We start from the raw sequence: 23,384 nt of genomic DNA on the forward strand, positions 1-23,384 counted from the left end.
TCAGTTGTAGCTCTGTAGTTGAATAGGGTCATATTCTGTATTTCTGTCAATATGTGATTGAATGTATGACATTAAACATCTGCATCTAAGTTCTACAGTGTTATTGAATGAGAAACGTAGAAATGAAAAAAAAAAAAAACCAAGAGGACTGAAACAGAAATGAAGTGAGAACACACCACACAGACCTTCTGTTCTTGCTCTGTTACAGTGGTAATTAGCAACCTTGGAACTGCATAGGACTGCTGACCTTGCAGTTCTCATCAACTATGTCCCTATGCTAAACTGTTGGCAGATGAACCTGCGAGACTCGGTTGATTCGAGCTACCGCAAAGGAATCACCTTCAAAATAGATCACAACAACGGGCTTCAGTTTAAAAGTAGATAGTGGAACCGCCCCTAACAGTTCTCCCTCCATGACTATTTAGGAACCACTGGGTCAAAGATCGAGCAAAAGACTGAGCGGAAGTTTGAATAGTGTAGCTGCGCGATGTGTATCAGTCCTGTCGTCGGTCTTGCATGATACTGCAAGACTCGCCACAAAACGCTACGTACAGACGAGGCTCGAGAGAACCGGCGACATTCCTGAATCACACAATGATGGCTTTCACGACCAGTGTCATAGCTACAGATGAGTTTTCTGGGCTGTGTGTCAGTGGTCGAAGAAGCTTTTTGCTTCCTGACTTTTCGACTAAAGCTGTGCTGACCATCTTCGGAGGTGCTCCTGGCGACGCCGAGTCTTGCCGACTGACGACCCCGACGTCGGACGGCGACATAAATACTGCGTAAAATCGGTATGGTCGAGTTTACACTTGATCAGCAGAGATAATCTTTGTAAGAGATAAAACTTAGCTACCGATTGTCGCCCGTCAAGAATAAAAGATTATCTATCGATTCTGCAGAGCCACTGTCCATATACCATTGAGTTTCATGGCTTCTTCTTCAAAACGAGTTTTCATGCCAACACCTGGATGCTGTTAACATCTGAAGCAGGCTTTCGGGAAGAATGGCTACGCAGGCAAAGCAGAAATAAAGGACAATGATAGAACACAGCGATAGAAGAACGCTTTTTCTCTCCGTTTTCTCAAAAAGTAAATGATCAAGTCGACGAGGTTTTACAGAAACATGATTCCAGACTGGTTTTTAGATCAACTAAGAAAATATGTGAAGCACTCCTAATTGTAAAGAACAAACACCGTCCTCTGTCAGCATGAGGTCCCGTGTATTTGTGGTAAGATCTACATTGGAATTACCAAGAGAAGTGTGAATACAAGACGGAAAGAAGACAAAACTCTTTGCCGGCTAGCGAAAAAAAAATCAACTGTAGAAGAGCATAACAAACGTAAACATGGTCCTTAGTAGGCTGTATTGTGATTTTTATTCAATCGTCCAATTATCTAACTGCAACTACTTGTGACTGTCAAGCACCTCACATTAAGATAAAACATTACAGCACAAATTTCTTACAACCACATCGCATCGAACGTGGTTGTAAGGTGCAGTAATATCTTATCTTAATGTGAGGTGCTTGACAGTGACAAGTAGTCACAATTAGCTAATTGCACGATTGAATAAAAATCACGTTGCAGCCTACTAAGGACCATGTTTACGTTTGTTAAACATCTGGAGGCTGTGGATCCCTACAAATACGAAACTGTAGAAGAACATGTCCAAAATTTCATCTACACTCATGTTCATAAATTAAGGACAATGTGCGGGTTTAAATGATCTCGGGGTATGACTATGCGGTGCAATTGACCTGCAGTCATCGTACAGTGGCGCTGGCAGAAGTCCACATACGCAGACGTATGTTGGTGCATGTCAGAGTACGGAGCAGCGAGTAAATGTGCAGACGTTTTCAGACGTGCTAATTGTGACTGTGTGTTGAAAATGGCTCAAAGAATACATATTGATCACGTTATGAGTAGTAGAATCTACGGCTACTGGAGGCTGGTCAAACACAGCAGGTCGTAGCACGGGCCCTCCGTGTGCTACAAAGTGTGATCTCAAGATTATGGCAACGATTCCAGCAGACAGGAAACGTGTACAGGGGCTACAGTACGGGACGTCGACAGTGTACAACACCACAAGAAGACCGATATCTCACCATCAGTGCCCGCAGACGGCCACGGAGTACTCCAGGTAGCCTTGCTCGGGACCTTACCGCAGCCACTGGAACAGTTGTCTCCAGACACACAGTCTACAGACGACTGAACAGACATGGTTTATTCACACGGAGACCTGTAAGGTGCATTCCACTGACCCCTGGTCACAGGTGAGCCCGTAAAGCCAGGTGTCAAGAGCACAGTACATGGTCAGTGGAACAGTGGTCACAGGTTATGTTCACGGACGAGTCCAGGTAAAGTCTGAACAGTGATTCTCGCCGCGTTTTCATCTGGCGTGAACCAGGAACCAGATACCAACCCCTTAATGTCCTTGAAAGGTGCCTGTATGGAAGTAGTGGTTTTGATGGTATGGGGTAGGATTATGATTTGTTCACGTCTGCATGTCATTGAAAGAGGAACTGTAACAGGTGTCATTTTGCACTAGTATGTCCGCCTTTTCAGGGGTGCAGTGGGTCCCAACTTCCTCCTGATGGATCGTAGCGCACGGCCCCACCGAGCTGCCATCGTGGAGGAGTACCTTGAAACAGAAGATATCAGGCGAATGGAGTGGCCTGCCTGTTCTCCAGACCTAAACTCCAATCGAGCACGTCTGGGATGCTCTCGCTCGACGTATCGCTGCACGTCTCCAAACACCTAGGAGCTCCAACAAGCACTGGTGCAAGAATGGGAGGCTATACCCCAGCAGCTGCTCGACCGCCTGATCCAGAGTATGCCAACGTGTTGTACGGCATGTGCACGTGTGCATGGTGATCATATCCCATATTGATGTCGGGGTACATGCGCAGGAAACTGTGGCGTTTTGTAGCACATGTGTTTCGGGACGGTTTTCTCAACTTATCACCAATACCGTGGACTTACAGACCTGTGTAGTGTGTGTTCCCAATGTGCCACGTTCACGTTGTGTGGCACCACATTCTGCAATTATCCTTAATTTATGAGCATGAGTGTACTATAACAAAACATTATCCACAAATACATAGAGAAACCATCAAAATATGTAAGTATAGTGATAATTTCAACAGAAAAGAAGAAGCTATGAAACACACTGATATATGGACAATGGCTCCGCAGAACCGATAAGTTCTATCTATAATAATGATTGTCTCTGCTGATCAAGTGTAAACTCGACATCCGAAAAGTTTTATCTCTAATAATGATTGTCTCTGCTGATCAAGTGTAAACTCGACAACCGAAAAGTTTTATCTCTGATAATGATTGTCTCTGCTGATCACACGTAAATTCGACCACGCCCACTTTACACAGTATTTATGTCGCTCTGCGACGTCCGCGTCGTAGTCGGCAAGACCCAGCGCCGCCAGGAGCACCTCCAAAGATGTCCAGATCAGCTACGGACGAAACGTCAGGAGCCGAAAAGCTTCTTCGACCACGCCCATACAACCCGGAAGACTCATAAGTAACTATAATATCCCTCAATGCTAGCTGCAACAAATTCCTTGACAGAGACGCTGGAAATGTCAGTTGCCCGTTAAACGACGGTGCCACCAATCGAACATTAGGTATATGACTACCTACAGATATTGTCCGTGACTCTTCCCAAAGTGTGTGTTTGGCGGTGTGTATCTCCCACACACGACCGGCTCGGAGTAGGCTGCGTTCACAGTGGGTCCGACAGCGGTCGTCAGACAACGTCGCCCGTGGTCGCCCGATAACATCGACCGATAGCGTGGTCATAGTGCGTCCTATCTCCGTCAGTTTTCGGAAGGGTTAGTGAAGGTCAGGCTAGGTTAGGTCAGGATCTTTTCTATGTATGAAGTAGGTAGGGCTTTAACTTCTTAGGGTAGGGTGGGCACCACGGCGCCTCTGAGATGGATACGAGTGCTGCGTTGCGGCTTCTGCTATTCAAGAGATGCCGAATCATGTCAGTGAGATTTCCTATCTCGTAAAGAAAGTGGCAAGTACTGTACACTCTGTCCTCAGTTATCGGAATAATTAGACAAGTTTTATGAATATATGAGATAACGGGAGAAACGTTCTGCTACATACTCGAGATAATTCGTGGTGAACCTGAAAAGCAAGTTATGAACACTCTGTTTCGCGTATTTGTTTAGAGTTGTGCAGACGTACATTAATTAACATTCAATTACTGTCATTTAGCACACAAGTGGAAGACAAGCATAAATTGTAGCATAAGATATTCTGATAACCCACAGTACTTAAAACTGGAAATACGTACCGTACACCACATTTTCAAACCACTTCGTATTAACAGAATCACTACCCCACTGGCATAAAACGCCAACAGGCAGTAATAATACGAGGGTAGGTCAATTATTATACGCAATTTAGTTATATTTTTATTTATTTTGGTAGTACTGTCGTGTTACGGTGATGACGCATGCTTTGTTTATTTGTTGTTGTATCTTTGAACTTTTCAAGCTGCTAGGTTAGTATCATTATCGCTGTCGTGCTATTAATCATGGCTGCTCCGCTGTCTATGTGCACCGAAGAAGAGCAACGTTCAGTGATCCGTTTTTTTGCTCGGAAGGCGTATCAGGGGCCGAAATTCATCGAAGACTTTCGGTACAGTACGGGAACAGTGTTTTGCCACAACGGAGTGTCTATGAATGGACTGATAAATTCCAAAATGATCGCACAAGTGCTACACACGATGAAGGAGCCGGACGACCGTTTACCGCCACAAATGAAGAAAGCATTGAGCGTTCACGTGAAATGATACTCTTTGACAGACGATTAACTATTGACGAAGTGGCATATCGTCTGCAAATTAGTCACGGTTCTGCTTACGAAGTCATCTACAACAAACTTAGTTTTCATAAAGTTTGTGCAAGATGGGTCCCAAAACAACTCACACAGTTGCATAAACAAACGCGCTTGGACATCTGCAAAAAACATTTGGATCGCTGTTGTAACGAAGGGGCCAACTTCTTAGACAGACAGGATCATTACTGGTGACGAAACATGGATCCATCCTAACGATCCGGAGAGTAGATGGCAGAGTATGGAATGGAGACATCCAAATTCGCCGTGAAAGAAAAAGTTCAAGACCCAATTGTCCGCAGGAAAACATGCTTACGGATTTTTGGGACGCACAAGGTCCAGTACTGAAACATTATGGGGAAAGGGGCACAACAATAAACAGTGTACGTTACAGTGAGATTCTTACTGCCCGGCTAAAGCCTGCAATTCGAAACAACCGCCGAGGATTGCTGTCAAAACGTGTTGTTGCACAATGCCCGTCCGCATACTGCTGCCCACACAGCTGAAACACTCCAGAAACTCTAATTTGAAGTACTGGACCATCCTTCAAATAGTCCCGATATTACCTCTTCTGACTGTCACCTGTTTGGTCCACTCAAACAGGCATTAAGGGGCCGTCGATTTGCCTCGGACGAAGCAGTGAAAGAAACGGTGCATTCCTGGCTCTCAGCTCAACCGAGAACCTTTTCTTATGATTGCATGAGGAAGCTTGTACAACAATGGGCCAAGTGCGTTGAAACGCAAGGAGACTATGTCGAAAAATGATGTTGTTGTAAGTTTCCTATTTGATTACAGTAAAATTTTATAACCACTTGCCGGCCGGTGTGGCCGAGCGGCTCTAGGCGCTACAGTCTGGAACCGCGCGACCGCTACGGTCGCAGGTTCGAATCCTGCCTCGGGCATGGATGTGTGTGACGTCCTCAGGTTAGTTAGGTTTAAGTAGTTCTAAGTTCTAGGGGACTGATGACCTCAGATGTTAAGTCCCATAGTGCTCAGAGCCATTTGAACCATTTTATAACTACTTTGCGGATAGTAATTGCCTTACCCTAGTAATTTGTAGAGAACTAATGACAACATTGTGATGTCACCGCCAGACACCACACTTGCTAGGTGGTAGCCTTTAAATCGGCCGCGGTCCGGTAGTATACGTTGGACCCGCGTGTCGCCACTGTCAGTGATAGCAGACCGAGCGCCACCACACGGCAGGTCTAGAGAGACGTACTGGCACTCGCCCCAGTTGTACAGCCGACGTAGCTAGCGATGGTTCACTGACAAATTACGCTCTCATTTGCCGAGACGATAGTTAGCATAGCCTTCGGCTAAGTCATTTGCTACGACCTAGCAACGCGCCATTACCAGTGTATATTGAAATGAAGATTATATCTGTAAAAGAGCGATGTACACCAATTATGGATTAAAGTTAAGTATTCCAGCAGCTACGTACTTTTCTTTATAGCATTCATTACGTATCCTGTTTCAGACCTCACGCCAGCCTGCGTGAGTTTAAGCGTGTGCCTTTCGGCTTCCTCTCATTGTGTCTAGGCTGTCTTGTCTAGACACAACAAACATACCATAAAAAAGATGCAGAACAGTAGTTATTAGCACGTAAGATACGCCATCCTTTTCACTTAAACGAACTATTTTTTGAGATTATTATCTATGCCTAAAATTTCCAATGAAGGTTTTACTTAAAACTTCGTGGCATATTAAAACTGTGTGCCGGACCGAGACTCGAACTCGGGACCTTTACCTTTTGCGGGCAAGTGCTCTACCAACTGAGCTACCAAAGCACGATACACGCCCCGTCCTCACAGCTTTAATTCCGCCAGTACCTGGTCTCCTACCTTCCAAACTTCACAGAAGCTCTCCTGCGAACCTAAGGTTTTACTTGTTTTATGTTTCGAATAAACCTGCGAATTCAGTTCATAGATTCCGAACTATATCCCGACTACGATATTTTGATCCTCACGATACCCACACACTCACTCTTTATTGGACTAAACTTGCAAGTTTCTCATGCTCCATATTTCATGTGCCAGAACGTCAGTCTACGTGACCGAAGAAAACAAACTGGTTTGAATTTCACCGATTGTCGTCCGAAGTCTGTACGTTCGGTAGATAAGTTGGGGTATAGTGTGACTGCGCATGTAGTGGCGTACTGATTTGGGAAGATCGGTCGTATCTGGGCGACGTCTGCCATCGGCGGAATCCACCGATACCTGAGCCAGGGTGACCGCAGCCGCAGAGTCGCGTGCGCAACGAGCGGTCTGGTGGCGCAGCTGTAATTAGTGAGCGCTGAGGACACGGTTGGCCCCGTGTCGTTTGGACGTCCGTTATCGCCGGGTTTAAAGAGCCTGCGTGGCCAGGTGCTGGCGGGACACGCACCGCTGCCACGCACCAGCTGCCGCCACGCAGAGTGCGTGCCGCAGAAGCTGCGCAAGTGCCGCGCCGGGCCGCTCTGGACTCCATCTGCCGCCGACGCGAACGGACCGCCGGCGGCGACAGTGCGTGGCAGCACACCGCCTACCGGCCCTGCTGCATCATCTGCACAATGCGGCGGCCAGAAACACCTGCGGCGTTGCAGCTGCCCTCGCTCATCACTATCATACTGGGCACAAGTGAAGCATAAGGTTTCCGGACAAAGCTTATGTCGCTGCCAAAGCGAAACGATACACACCGTGAGGCGAAGGCGAATTGCGAAAGAATTTGGGACAGTCCTTCGTCTCTTTTCAGGAAGTGGGCGTGGTGTGGCGCAGTCACACAAACGTCCCTGGACGCAATTCACGTGCCCGTGCCGCTTGAGGCACATTACGTTACGTACTGCTCTGTTTATCAACAGTTGTTGTTGACACTTCCTGGCAGATGAAAACTGTGTGCCCGACCGAGACTCGAACTCGGGACCTTTGCCTTTCGCGGGCAAGTGCTCTACCAACTTAGCTACCGAAGCACGACTCACGCCCGGTCGGGCACACAGTTTCAATCTGCCAGAAAGTTTCATATCAGCGCACACTCCGCTGCAGAGTGAAAATCTCATTCTGGAAATGTCCCCCAGGCTTTGGCTAAGCCATGTCTCCGCAGTATCATTTCTTTCAGGAGTGCTAGTTCTGCAAGGTTCGCAGGAGAGCTTCTGTAAAGTTTGGAAGGTAGGAGACAAGATACTGGCAGAAGTACAATTGTCAGCACCGGGCGTGAGTCGTGCTTCGGTAGCTCAGTTGGTAGAGCACTTGCCCGCGGAAGGCAAAGGTCCCGAGTTCGAGTCTCGGTCGGACACACAGTTTTAATCTGACAGGAAGTTTCATATCAGAACACACTCCGCTGCAGAGTGAAAATCTTGTTCTGGAAACTGTTGTTGTTGAAACGCCTGGTTAAATCCGCAGGACAGAACAGGTAGTTGGAATTGTGGAAAGCGGCCAAAAATGAGACGCTGTCAGTTACACTCGAACACATATAAGTTTATTTAGTTGCCCAAACATTACAGCCCAAATTTCCGAGCTTAACTATCGACTGAATATATCACATAATCTTATGGCTTAATGCACAATCTCTTTATTTTTTAAAACGGCTGAAGGTCCATATTTTAAAACACAACTACAATAAATTTTCAAAGGCAGAAGGCCCAAAACTTTATCCCTGAATAATTTTATAAAAGGAGGCTGAAAGCCCAAACAATCTAAGACTTAACAATAAGGTATTTTATTTTTGAAACGGCTGAAGGCACATGATTCAAAACACAACTACAATAAATTTTTACAAGGCAGAAAGCCCAAGGCTTTATCCTAAAATAATTTTTTTTAAATGAGGCTTTAGACCCAAACAATTTAAGCTTTAGGAAGTAAGGAGTTCAAATTTTAAAACGGCTGAAGGCCCGTAATTGAAAAACACAATTACAATGAATTTTCAAAAGGCAGAAGGCTCAAAGTTTTATCCAAAAAAATATTTTAAATGAGGCTGAAAGCTCATTATTTAAAACCCAACTAAAAGGATACAAATTCAAACCGTCGGCTATGAGCCATTAAACACACACAATAAAAACTTCTCAAATGGCTCTGAGCACTATGGGACTTAACATCTATGGTCATCAGTCCCCTAGAACTTAGAACTACTTAAACCTAACTAACCTAAGGACAGCACACAACACCCAGTCATCACGAGGCAGAGATAATCCCTGGCCCCGCCGGGAATCGAACCCGGGAACCCGGGCGTGGTAAGCGGGAACGCTACCGCACGACCACGAGCTCGCACACAATCAAACACCAATAAGAAAAGACAGTACAGTCAGGGGCTCTCAGAAGTTTCCGGGGATCGGTCTGCACTTGAACTGCTAACGTTCGCTTAGAGGAGAAAAGTAGTCGGACCATCTATATCCGATCCGCCGGCAACCTAACCAAGAGACCGTCAACGGACCCACCAACAAGACGACTTGCTTTCCACCCGCCCAGTACATCAGGAACTCCAAAGCCAAAAAGTAAAAGGCGTAACCACCCACAACCAAGTATGCATAAGCTGTCAAAACTACACACACGTATTGGACAGCGACAACACGGTGAGGAAAGGACACTGCCTGAATTTTACGTCAGCTGCCAGGGCATGTAACCGGAACGCTAACGGCCACAAGGTAGAAAATTCCGTTGGTGCACTTGGACTTCAAATAATCAAAATACAGTTAAACTCCACCGGATGTTGGCCAAACTTTCGCCAACCCGAACACTCGCTGTTGCTCACGGGAATATCCCCAACAGCCAACCATGAAAACCAACGGCACAATGTGAACAGACTGGCTTCGGTAATTAAATTACCACTCAACTTTGATGTCCTGGGTCGGTGAGCCACGAAACTCGTAGCAAATCGGAACAGCTCCCACACACACCGACACTGCGTAGAGACCGCCAGCGGGTCCGGCCCACTGCGCCGCTCGGAGATTTCCTGGCTGATCCACACCAACCGACCGACAGCCGCACATCAGCACGGAGACAGCACTAAAATAACTGAACAGTCGACATCATAAGTTACACACAGTTTCACGAACACTTGCACGAAGGACTAGACAATACTAACGGCGACGACTGTGCAATAAGGAGGACGAATCACGAGTCGGCACACGCAGGCAACCCATAAGCGATCGCCGGCCATCATACACGTCGTCCGACAAGACGACCGACCGACGACCAACCAAGTTGGTCCGCACTCAAGTGATGTGTATCGGCAACCGTCGGGCGAGTCATGGTTGTCCGGACCTCAATGCATCCGCGTTCCTACTGAACTTCTGCCGCGTCCTAAGTCAAACACCGCCAGATCCGAACTGCACTGCTAGCGCCTCCTAACTCACTGGCAGATCCGAACTAACTCCCAACACAGGACAACCGGGAAGTAATAGCAGTCAGCAAAGATAATACGCCAGGGCTTATATCGATAAGCGCCGCTGCTGCCACTCACGGGGAAGCAAAGCAGCAACTCAGTGACTACACAAATTGAAACTAACATAACGAGGTGGTAGTACAGTAAAAACAGGATGTCAAATGATACATGGCACGAACACGAGCCACGCACGGCTCAGTTGTTTTTGTGATCCATCAAGTCGTCTCCGATTCCTGGTGACGTGATGAACAATGTCCCTCCATGCACTCCTGGACGCTGTTCTGGTTCTAAATTCTCCTGTCTTCCAGGGTCATTCCAGTGCCTTCTTTGGTGTCCTCCAAGCACTTTTTCATATATTTTCTCTTCGTCTTTCAACATCCCTTCATCCAAGCGTTTTGACTTGTCCTAGTGAGACTTCGGTTTCACGATATGCCCCAAGTACTTTACCCCATTAACTACTTCTTTTTTGAAATTTTTTCCTTCATTACAATTCATTTACATTGAAATAGTAAGAAAAACTCGTATCTTCAAGGACCGCAGCAATATCTTTTGAGAAATTTCAAATTTTTGTCCGATCCCCAAACAGGGATTTCTGTCCATTGTAGCAGTACAGATTATACTTACAAGAAAAAGAATGCTACTATCATAATCAACACTCTCCAACAATCAAGGGAAAAAAATCGCGACGGCCTAAATGAGCCAACGTCTGATCTGCCATCAAAACCCATGCATTTGTGATAAAACGAGATAAGTGGAGTAAAAAAATGTAGCAAGCGTTCTCAACACAAAGAACGGACGGGATGACTTAAGATTTGCTGCTACGCACAACATCCTGTGAAAGCAGTAAACGTACTACTGTTCTCCTAGACACACAGATGTCATTAAAAGAAGGCTTAATGTGTGCGAGCTGCATAAGGGGCAGCTCATAGGTTAATTTAATCTGGGTTATTCTGGCCTCCAAAGACAGTTTAGGTTCAAACAGCAAGGTCAGCGCTCTCATCGGATTAGGGAAGAATGTGAAAGTAAATCGACCGGGCACTTTGGAAGGAACCATCCCGGCATTTGCCTAAAGGGATTTAGGGAAATCACTGAAAAGCTAAATTAGCATGGCTGGAGGCGGGTTTGAATCGTCGTCCTCCCGATTGCTAGGTTTTATTTTTTCCATGACTGTTTTAGTTTTTCACCATTTCGGGTCCTGAAATCCTCAGTATCCTTCCCCCGACACATATTTCAAATTAACCTATTTTCTTGTGCTTCACTTTTTACGTTGTCCATGACTCACATTCCTACAAGAGCATGTGAAAGTTCGAAGTTTCAGCCATATTTTATTTTCGTTTATTTTGGTCCGTAGTGACAGTCGTTTTTCCTTTAGCAATTAGCTTAATGTAACTGTAGCGGCTTTGCCAAGTCATGCCTTTCCTCTTATTTCCTCAGTGCAGCAGCTCCTTTTTGTTATCGTAGATCATAAGCATATATTTCTCAACTTCCTCAATTATTTCTTCGTCTGTCATCACATTACTTTTCATTCCCATTATTTAAATCTCAGTTTCACTCAAATTTAGCCTTTTCACTTTACTCTCGTATTTTTCCAAGCTTGCGTTTAAAATATTCTGTACTGCCTACTTCGAGTAGATTAACTACGTAGTAATCGGTTCCTGCACGGCCCAGATCAATTTATTGCGTTGCTACATCTACAATCTTCGGTCGCCAGCTATTCCGTGATCTGAGAGACACAGGTACATTTGTCAGTGCACAAAAACCAATGATTAGTGCCCTGTAGCTACATAACTGTGCATTCATAAGGATCCCGAGACACGATAAACTTCATGGTAATATTATATCTGATGACCATCAGATGATCGACACTCCTGATAATGGTGATTCTGAAGTACGACTCATTATTTTTTTTTTTCAGATACTTACGGCTGTACAAAACATAGCCAAAGATTCGACCACTGGACTGAAGAAGGCATACGGATAACTTTCAACGCACTGCATCCAGTTATTTCTCTGCAACGTACGGCAGTACAGAATCAGTGGAAGAAAAGTTACATGAAAACGTCACACTTGAAGTTTCCAGGGAAAGAAATGCAATTTATTGGCTTAAGCTAGACTTCATCTAATTTGTCTCCTTTGTAAACCCTCGTCGCCAGGTTTGTACAACCTCGTCGCCAGTTTTTTAAAGGCCTTGTCGATATTGCTGTTGAGGCCGAGTTCGTGAGTTCTTGAAAAAGCTTCTGGTACGGTACATCGCTAAGACGATTTCTCCCTGCCACTATTACACAGCTATGCCTCAGGGTCAGGTAACAGGATAGGAGAAAGAAGGTACTACAACACTACAACAAATTAGTAACCAAGTCACACAAGTGAGTTAAAAGGGTTTACTTATCTTAGTGACCAGCTGACCGATTAAGTCTGCAACACTGCATATAATACACCGAAAAGACGAAGAAACTGGTACACCTTCCTAACATCGTGTAGTGCCCCCGCAAGGACGCAGAAATGCCGCAGCACGACGTTGCATGAACTCGAATAATGTCTGAAGTAGTGCTGGAGGGAACTGACACCATAAATCCTGCAGAACTGTCCATAAATCCATAAGTATGCGAGGGGATAGAGATCCCTTCTGAAAACCACGTTGCAAGGCATCCCACATATGCTCAATAATGCTTATGTCTGGAGAGTTTGGTGGCTAGCGGAAGTGTTTAAACTCAGAAGAGAGTTCCTGGAGCCACTCTGCAGCAATTCTGGACATGTGAAGTGTCGTATTGTCATGCTGGAATTGTCCAAGTCCGTCGGAATGCACAATTGATACGAATGGGTGCAGGCGATCGTACAGGATGCTTACATGTCACTTGTCAGAGTCGTATCTAAACGTATCATGTTCCCGTATCATTCCAGCTGAACACGCCCCGCACCATTACAAAGCCTCTACGAGCTTGAACAGTTCCCTGCTGACATGCAGGGTCCATGGATTCATGAGGTTGTCTCCATACACTCGATACAATTTGAAACGAGACTCCTCCGACCACGCAACATGTTTCCAGTGATCAACAGTCCAATGCTGACGGGCCCAGGCGAGGCGTAAAGCTTTGTGTCGTGCAGCCATCAAGGGTACACGAGTGGCTCTTCGGCCCCGAAAGCCAATAACGATGATGTTTTGTTGAATGCTTCACATGCTGACACTTGCTGATGGCCCAGCATTGAAATCTGAAGCAATCTGCGGAAGGGTTACACTTCTGTCACGTTGAACTATTCTCTTCAGTCGTCGTTGGTCCCGTTCTTGCAAAATCTTTATCAGGCCGCAGTGATGTCGGAGTTTTGATGTGTAACCGGATCCCTGATATTCACGGCACATTCGTAGAGTGGTCGTACGGGAAAATGCGCACTTCACCGCTACCTCGGAGGTGCTGTGTCCCATCGCTCGTGCGTCAACTATAACACCACGTTCAAACTCACTTAAATCTTGGTAAGCTGCCATTATAGCAGCAGTAAACGGTCTAACAACTGCGCCAGTCACCTGTTGTCTTATATAGGCCGTAGCGCGGTATTCTACCTGTTTCCATATCTCTGTATTTGAATACGCGTAGCTACACCAGCTTCTTTGGCACTTCAGTGTATAACACAAAAATGGCCCTCAAAGGCTAAGTGCAAATAATCGTAGGTAAACGTCACAGTACATAGCAAATGCAAATTCGAACAATTGTCAGTTCACTTCTAAGAGCTCACTAAACGACGTTCTCTAAGTCAGCCCTGAATGACAATCTATAACTGAGTGAGCAAGAGCTGCTCTTCTGTCATTCCGAGTAGACTTCTGTCCTTTGCCCTCCGGTCATTGGCGAATTGTACACGGCTTGCAATTGGCCGAAGCGAAGTCGATATTTTCATACTCAGCGACGCCGGTGCCGCAGGTGGCGAGTCAATGACACTGGCACCTGCTCACATCTTTGTGCTTACAGTGCTTTTGCCCTGGCTGCGTCTTGTTCGGACGACACCGCAGTCTCTTTTGTAAAACACCACGTCCATCTTGAAGAACGCTCCACGATCTCATAAGTACAACTTGCTACCGAGGTCGCGCGCTCACTGGACTACATCACTAGCCGAAAAAACAGAAAAGCATCTAAGCAGAATACCATGCCCGAGCAAGAAAACACACTTCCGAATACTTGTGCACTTGCTGTTTCCAACAACTCCATTGATCAAGAAGGGTTACTCACCCCTTATTTCGGCAAAGCTAAAAAATTTAAATCACCACTGCCGCCCCAAAGGGTATGTGACAGGAAATAAACTCTGTCGTCCAAAACAGCCTTGACGACGACTACACAGTGTGGTAAGGAATTAGATGTTACAAGTAAAATAAACTAATTACCAACAAACTGGAAGTGGCTACGGAAGGAAAATATTTACCGTGTGTTTAAGAACTGGCTACAGTGAAATACTACTAGTGGGAATATTTCGGTTGCAGTGTATCTGATACACGTCTATTGCTCACATAATAAAATATCCACAAATATGACAAACTGAAAGGTTGAATTGATAGCCACTTCCGGATATTTTCAGATCAGGATGAGTAACATCACCTCTAATTGTGCTCTGTTTTACAGAATTGAGACATGGGTCTTCAGGTAACAACAAAAAAGAATGGCAACATTAGAAATGAGATCTGAACTACAAATCAATGAACTGACTTAATGAGAGAAAATTAGAGGTGATGGTATGCATGGAGAGTTGAAAGACTAAATACGCCTAAGTGTTCAGTATGAACCAGAACTCCAAAGGCAGACTTTCATAACAGAATGTCTAGTGAACATAGATTCTAAAATACAAACATTAAGGGTTGCAAGCACTAGTTTGTCTTGAATATGGTGAAACATATCTCTTATACTGCAAGCTTTTGGTTTTTCATATTTTTGGAGAAGATAGTATGTACGAAAATATAACAAAATGTCCGATAAACGTGAACTCTGAAATGCAAAATGTAAGAGCCATTTGCCCTCATTCACAGCAGCGTAAATTAACAAATGCTCTTAGCACTTAAGGCACGCACTTTAGAGCCAGTTTCTACTGGACATTTTTCCTCTATTTTAATCCATATTACCTGATATGGCCGCCACCAGAGGGCAGAATTAATTAATCCAGGGACAAACAAAAGTTAACTGAACACAATATCCACAAAAATATACTCCAAAAAATGAAAGAAAACAAGTGATGGTTCCCCCCATAAGTGAAACAAAATGAATACTAGTCCTTCAGTAAGTGAAACAAAATTATTGATTTCTCGTAAACAACGGAGCCACACAGACTTCCGGAATCACAAAGGAAATAAATAAGTTCCACGATACTTGAAGGAGTTACACACGCTTCGGTAAACACAACATTAAAATCTTAAGAGCTTTACGTGAAAACAATAAATTAAGTTTCTGTAGTCACACGCTCATTAAAAAGTAAGATATTGAAGTTCTAGTAACTGAAGGTTATAACGGAAAGATAAATTTCTGACTTCAAGTTTAAATCCAAGCTTCAGTTAAGGAGAATAAACACGTAACGACTCTGAAGAAGTACTGAGATTCAGATGGTTCAAATGGCGCTAAGCACTATCAGACTTAACATCTGAGGTCATCAGTCCCCTAGAACTTAGAACTACTTAAACCTAACTAAGGACATCACACACATCCATGCCCAGGCAGGATTCGAATCTGCGACCGTAGCAGCAGAGCGCTTGTAATGTCCCCACAGAAAATACCCTCTACCACGCATCAGTTAATCATTGTCAATCAAACCATCCACATTCATTCACTTTGGAAAAGTATCTGATCTGATTTTCTCGTAACATTTGCGGCGACAGCTAGACGACGCCAAAGTATTTTCTAGCGCGTTTATTCTTTGAAATAACAGAGATGCATATATGCATTCTCCATGGTTGTGAGAGTGGTTACTAGGACAGCTTCTGGAGTAGGGATTGAGGGGGTGACGTATTTCTGAGAATTACATATTCTGATTTTCTTCTCGCTAAATCGAGCGAATTAACTTTTGTGCCACTAGCGGCTTGTTTGAATAGAAAGAGAGTGTAAACGGAAAATAATTAAGACGTGGAATCGCCGGAGATCTGGACATGTAACGGAGATGGATTTAATACACAATTTCCTTCATAAATAAGGTTTGTGACTTTTTGTTCCGGAGTGAATGAACGAATGAGTTTTTTCTGAACCATTTGATGATCACGTTGGCCCTGTAATTAGTGGGGAAGTTTCAGCTGTGTCGAAGAGAGCCTGCAATCACTGAGTCTGTGTTAAATCGTCCAAAAAGGCTTCGTACACATCTGGAATTCGCAATCTTTCGTAAAAGGAACAAATTGTCCACACGATTGATTCTCCCGACTGAATACAGTGTTTAACAGTAATAATAAATGTAAAGATCTCTTACAGCAAACCAGCCGCTGATTACCAAGACGAAGGACTCTGTCAAAGATCCTATTTGGCTGATTTCACGTAATGAAATATTATATTAAAAACTGTACATAGATAAAGGAGAGAAAGCGAGAGAGCGAATGAAAATAGAGATAATACTAATAATCCTCCATTAGTCTAACCTTTCGCCTGTCTTATCACGGATCAGCCAAGACACGGGAGGCCCTTACATTACTGTATAGATTTATGTGTGAAGGTGAAAGGGTCTTAAAGGCAACAGATACACGTCTATACAGACAAGACATTACACAAAGTTAGCGGCTAGCTGCATTCATCATCTATTCATAGAGAAGGAAGAGACAACTTATTATTATCTTGTTAAACGCTTCCGGACTGAAGCGCCTATAACCGCTCGGCCACAGCGGCCGGCAAGTACTGAGAGCCAAAGGTAATGACGTATAGAAGTCTGACAAGGATGTAAGGTGCTAGTCTGGCACTGTCTTGTTGGACAGAAGATCAACAGTACGATTTCACCACGTCTCAACATGCGCGTTGCTGATCACGAGTACTAGCTGAGGAGGTGGCGCATCGTAGGGGAGACCGGCTGTGACCGAACTCATTACGGAACTCGTGCGCCAGCCTTTGTTTGGCACGTGACATGGCGGATGCGTAAGAGGTGCGGTTTGCCAACGACCTCTGCTGTAGCTTTGTGCGCTGCCTGGTGGCCAGTCCGGAATGCTGCTGACGCCCCCTGCTGGTCTGCTCGCAGAGTTGCGAGGCTGCGAAGTTCCTTATCATTTAAACCGTAGGGGCTGAGATCACTGCAACCTGCATGACCAGTAAGTTGCGTGTAGTGCCGTCGGCGCCTAATGTCTAACAAGGGGAGGCCACGACGTCGGCATCATAGATCTCCTTCAAACTATTGCTAGATGTTAGAGTTCATGGTGGCCAGGTGGTGCCGGCAAGGTAGCTGAGCGTGTTCGGTCAGAAGATCAGCTGCCCTCTATAGTAAAAAAACTGAGTGAACAGATCGCCGATGAACTTGAACGGGTGTCATGGGGGCGTCCATAGCGAACAAATGCAATGAACAACAATGAACAAAATAGATTTAAAAAAAAAAGGTGTTAGCGTTCGAGCTACATAAAGACGAACTTGTATAACGCGACGGTTCGACTCCCTCTCAAACTAAATTGTTAATCAAATTTTTTTCATCGCCGGTCATATTACACTACTGGCCATTAAAATTGCTATACCACGAAGATGACGTGCTACAGACGCGAAATTTAACCGACAGGAAGAAGACGCTGTGATATGCAAATGATTAGCTTTTCAGAGCATTCACACAAGGTTGGCGTCGGTGGCGAACCTACAACGTGCTGACATGAGGAAAGTTACCAACCGATTTCTCATACACAAACAGCAGTTGACTGGCGTTGTCTGGTGAAACGTTGTTGTGATGCCTCGTGTAAGGAGGAGAAATGCGTACCATCACATTTCTGACTTTGATAAAGGTAGGATTGTAGCCTATCGCGATTGCAGTTTATCATATCGCGACATTGCTGTTCGCGTTGGTAGGGATCCAATGACTGTTAGCAGAATATGGAATCGATGGGTTCAGGAGAGTAATACGGGAGGCCGTGCTGGATCCCAACGGCCTCATATCACTAGCAGTCGAGATGAGAGGCATCTTATCCGCATGGCCGTAACGGATAGTGCAGCCACGTCTCGATCCCTGAGTCAACAGACGGGGACGTTTACAAGACAACAACAATCTGCACGAACACTTAGACGACGTTTGCAGCAGCATGGACTATCAGCTCGGAGACCATGGCTGCGGTTACCCTTGACGCTACATCACAGACAGGAGCGCCTGCGATGGTGTACCCAACGACGAACCACGGTGCACGAATGGCAATACGTCAGTTTTTCGGATGAATCCAGGTTCTGTTTACAGCATCATGATGCTCGCATCCGTGTTTAGCGACATCGCGGTGAACGCACATTGGAAGCGTGTATTCGTCATCGCCACACTGGCGTATCACCCGGCGTGATGGTATGGGGTGCCATTGGTTACACGTCTCGGTCACCTCTTGTTCGCATTGACGGCACTTTGAACAGTGGACGCTACATTTCAGATGTGTTACGACCCGTGGCTCTACCCTTTCTTTCTATTCCTGCGGAACCCTACACTTCAGCGGGATAATGCACGACCGCACGATGCAGGTCCTGTACGGTCCTTTCTGGATACAGAAAATGTTCGACTGCTGCCCTGGCCAGCACGTTCTCCAGATATCTCACCAATTGAAAACGTCTGGTCAATGGTGGCCGAGCAACTGATCTTGATGAACTGTGGCATCGTGTTGAAGCTGCATGGGCAGCTGTACCTGTACACGCCATCCAAGCTCTGTTTGACTCAATGCGCAGGCGTATCAAGGTCGTTATTACGGCCAGAGGTAGTTGTTCTGGGTACTGATTTCTCAGGATCTATGCACCCAAATTGCGTGAAAATGTAATCAGATGTCAGTTCTAGTATAGTATATTTGTCCAATGAATACCCGTTTATCTTCTGCATTTCTTCTTGGTGTAGCAATTTTAATGGCCAGTAGTGTATTTAATTTATATTGCATTTGAGAGGTAATATAATTAAAAACCAAGTGTAGCTGCATAAAGTTTTAGTGAATTTCATCTTATTTGACTAGTTACTATTTTTAATTAAATTTAATTATTAGAACAAACATATTTACAACTATCGACAAATAAATGAAGAAACGCATAGAGTTTTCTTGAAAGTATATGCCTGTCGTGATTTGTGAAATCCCTTGTACATGCAATCTGGTAAGGTTCTCGCAACTGCTTTGCAATTCGACGCGTCGAGCTACAGATACAGAGGTAGCACCATTTGGCAGTTAACCTGCGTAGCGGTGAGACGTTGCTCATCTATCAAGAACGAATAGTGCAGGTGCAAATTTTTTTAATAGCATAAGATTTGCACTTGCACTACAGAAATGAGGGTTCGAACGGGAGTCGAACAGTCGCCTCATATACGTTCGTCTTATGAACCTGTAATGTTAACCACTTAACCATCATGAGATATAACGTCCGGCACCTACGCACAGATGCATCAGTTGCATAACAGACGCATGAAACTTTTCTTGCGATTTTCTCGCAGTTGCCAGAGCGGTGCACCTTGCTGCTTGCACATTATATTGTTTTAATGGCCTACTAATAGAGTACAAAATTTGAAGTAAATCCGTAAACCCGACGTCGTCGGCTCCCCTAGTAAGTCGCCATGGTACTACCACCTTTCAAAATATGGAAAGCAAAGAGCTTTCGCTAGAAGAGCTGTGTCTCGCACTAGCGAAGATGAAAAATTTTCTCATAGCTCTTAGTGTAAACATTTCAAAGCCCCTGTTTACTAGACATTTTTTTCTTGTTTCGGACCATACCACCACTTCTGGAAGTTTGTTTGTGGAGTTCTTATTCACCGTACATGTAACCGTCAAATGAAAACACTCATTTTCAATCGATGACCTGGACCATCTCCTGAAAAAGAATGTGTTTATAAATTCAAAGGAAAGCTAAACGTTGACAGACGAAAGCACCATGGACCCAGCAGTTCCAGTAGAATCGGAGCGGGATAATACCTAGTCACGGTTACAAAAAGAAGAAAAAGATGATTAAGAAAGGAGGACAGCGTTAAAACGTATTGTGTAGCACTGGGCAACGCTATGACGTGAGCCCAGAACAAACAAGGAGTGTCTGACTCGGAAGGAACAACGGTGAAATTATTGACTTCATGGAGTGTTCACCAAAGACAGAGCACTATGTTGGAGTGAATGGCACGGGAAAAGAAACTGGTTGCGTTTTTTTGCCAAAGCATCGTCCAGGAAGCCAACAAACTTCTTATGGCAACTGCTGCACTACGCCAGGCAAAAGGAAGTCCGACACGATGTTAGGTGATATCTGATGACTTCTGTCACCTTAGTGTAGTTCAGGACATTAACGCCTCGGACCCATAGACAGCATTACATGCAATGTCTAAAATAAACGGAAGGAGAAGAGACGATGTTCTTTCAAGTTGACATTGTTAGGTTTCAATACTCAGTTTCCGACTCCCTGTGGCATATTAACGGAAAGGAACGAGCGTGGTACGGGAAATGATACGTCGCAGAAGAGAAAGGAGCACTGTCTACGATAGGAAAAGTCTAATTAGCCTAAAAGCGTTGCAGAGCCCGGAATTAGAGACAGGACCAGGCTTTCAGAAGACGAAGACAGCAGCGCCGGCTTCCGCGTCGAACGGAGGGGAAAAAAGGAAAGGTAAGAGCCTTTCGTCGTCAGACTGTAGACAGAAAATTTCTGATCTTCCAGAAGGGTTCGATCTTTACATTAAGAGCCAGTGGGGTCTTGGAGAGAGGCGAGGAGCCATCGAGAAGGCAAGGTGGAGTATCGCGGAGTGGAGCGTTTTTTAATTCTATCAGCGAGCCGAGGAGGCTCCGGCCGGAAAGATTTCGGCAGCCGATAAGGCGCCCGTTGCCAGGAGCTGGGAGGACCCGGCGGGCACTGGCCGGAATCGTAAGGAGGGGCCATGGGAAGGCGCCAGCTGCCGCGGCCGCTGCCGCTGCAGGAGCCAACGTCTGCGCTCGGCCGCCCGAGCCAACAGGCCGCTGCCCAGCGACACGCGATAATCAATTTGGGGGATCGAGTGAGAGAGAGAGAGAGAGAGAGAGAGAGAGAGAGAGAGACAATGGCTTCGCGTGACGTAGCTCCCGGCCGTGCCGTCTCCGAGTCTGCAACCGCCGCGCCTCCCACGCCATCTTTTACTGTACAGTCCCGCTTCCGCGGACGTCGCAAAGTACTCGGGCATCGGCGTGTTTACGATTTTATGCGCCCTACGCACGGCATCACGAGCGCGTAAACTTCCGGCTCTGGAATAGATTATAAGCTTCTCTGCTAAAATTTATGCATCCTCCTCTTGCCACTGTAACATTTCATTCACGCCACCAGCGCGCCTCACGAAACGACATTTCCCATCGAATTCAGAACGCCGTGCTCACGGATTACACTCGAAATTTCCTGTTTTATCTACGTGTCTCCCTTCCTAGAGCAATTGCGAAATTCATCACCCTAGAAAAGAGTTGTGAGACAAAACTGCAGGGTGGCCCAAAAGCGTAAGGTACATAAGCAAATTGTAAGGTATCCTAAACTGATGATAATGATGATGACAATTATGTTTGGTTTGTGGGGCGCTCAACTGCGCGGTCATCAGCGCCCGTACGAACTCTAATTTTTTACGCAATCCAATAGAACCACTGTCACGAATGATGATGATGAAAAGATGAGGGCAACACCGACATAAAAATGGTTCAAATGGCTCTGAGCACTATGGGACTTCACTCCTCAGGTCGTCAGTCCCCTAGAACTTAGAACTATTACTTAAACCTAACTAACCCAAGGACATGACACACCTCCATGCCCGAGGCACGATTCGAACCTGCGACCGTAGCAGTCGCGCGGTTCCAGACTGTAGCGCCTACAACCACTCGGCCACTCTGACCGGCTAACATGGACACCCAGTCCCTGGACAGAGAAAATTTCCAACCAAGCCGGGAATCGAACCCGGTCCCCTGCGATCCAGAGACAGCAACGCTACCCACTTTTTTTTTAAAACTCAGGAAACACACCGAAATATACACTTCTTTTTTTCCTAAACGCTTATTGAAGGCAGTCAATGAAAGTAAAACAAAAGAAGTCATTTCGACAAAAACAAAAGGGCGAAATCGGAAAAACGTATAGGAAGGAATGGGGCGTCAATTTTAACGTACCCACACATTCTTTCTTCCGTCACTTCTACATCGGGGAACATCTAAATCCATAGAAGTATCCACAACCACTAGACTCCGAGCTGCGTACTTCCTAAATTGAGTGTGACTCTCAGCTGTGCTGGATAAGAATTCCGAAAGTTAAGGGGACTGATATGAAACGAGGAGGTTCTCCGCAGAACCAGGTAGAAAGGAACACTCGGAAAACACCCGCAAGCGAAACTCCCCATCGCAGCCCCCTTCAGTTCTAGCGGAAAAAGGTCCCAGTGGACAGCCCGTCAAAACCTGAACACGGATCAAGCATGAGAACAGGAAGAAGGTGTACTGAACTGTGAAAAAAGAAGCGTAATAGAAACAGTGAACAGTGCAGTGTCAACAAGTGCAGCACTGAGCGAAGAACAGAAGCGACAGCGGCGTGGAGAAGCGGGTGAGCGGTGTGCTTGCGACATGCCCGGCACGGTAGCTCAGCGTGTTCGGTCAGAGGGTTAGCTACCGTCCGTAGTAAAAAAAAATATATATATATCCATTTGTAATAGCGTGGTGTAAGAAAGGGACCTACAACGAAAGTTAATTCTGCACAACTACTCTGTTAGCAATCTAAAGGAAGTGGCTTACGAACGGGAACCGCAAACCTTTGGTGACAAGATGACAACCCAGTCGTATCCTCCACGGGAAAACACGTCTGGTGTGTCATCCACGGCATTAGTGACTCTACGTGTGTCATATGACAGGACCTAATTTGTACGCCTGGTAAGTGACTGAGATATGCGTCCTTGCCCGATTTAGGTGTTCATATAAACACAAATGTGATCACTCCCAAGGAAACGATGAAATAGTTTGTCACGAAAGCTTCAACAAATGAACGGAACAGTTTGACAGTAGCACAATTTCTCCGTTCTCTGTCAAAACATATGTTTTTGACGTTGGGTTCCGTTTTGAAG

General features: G+C 45.4%; 1 non-coding gene across 1 annotated transcript; it reads left to right on the forward strand.

Moving 5' to 3' along the window:
• Positions 1-8,059: 8,059 nt before the first annotated feature.
• Trnap-cgg (transfer RNA proline (anticodon CGG)) lies at positions 8,060-8,134 on the forward strand. Its single transcript has one exon. It is a non-coding gene; the product is annotated as a tRNA-Pro (tRNA).
• Positions 8,135-23,384: the final 15,250 nt, after the last annotated feature.

This window comes from Schistocerca serialis, chromosome 1, assembly GCF_023864345.2.
Source record: "Schistocerca serialis cubense isolate TAMUIC-IGC-003099 chromosome 1, iqSchSeri2.2, whole genome shotgun sequence".
In the NCBI taxonomy this organism is placed as follows: domain Eukaryota; kingdom Metazoa; phylum Arthropoda; class Insecta; order Orthoptera; family Acrididae; genus Schistocerca; species Schistocerca serialis.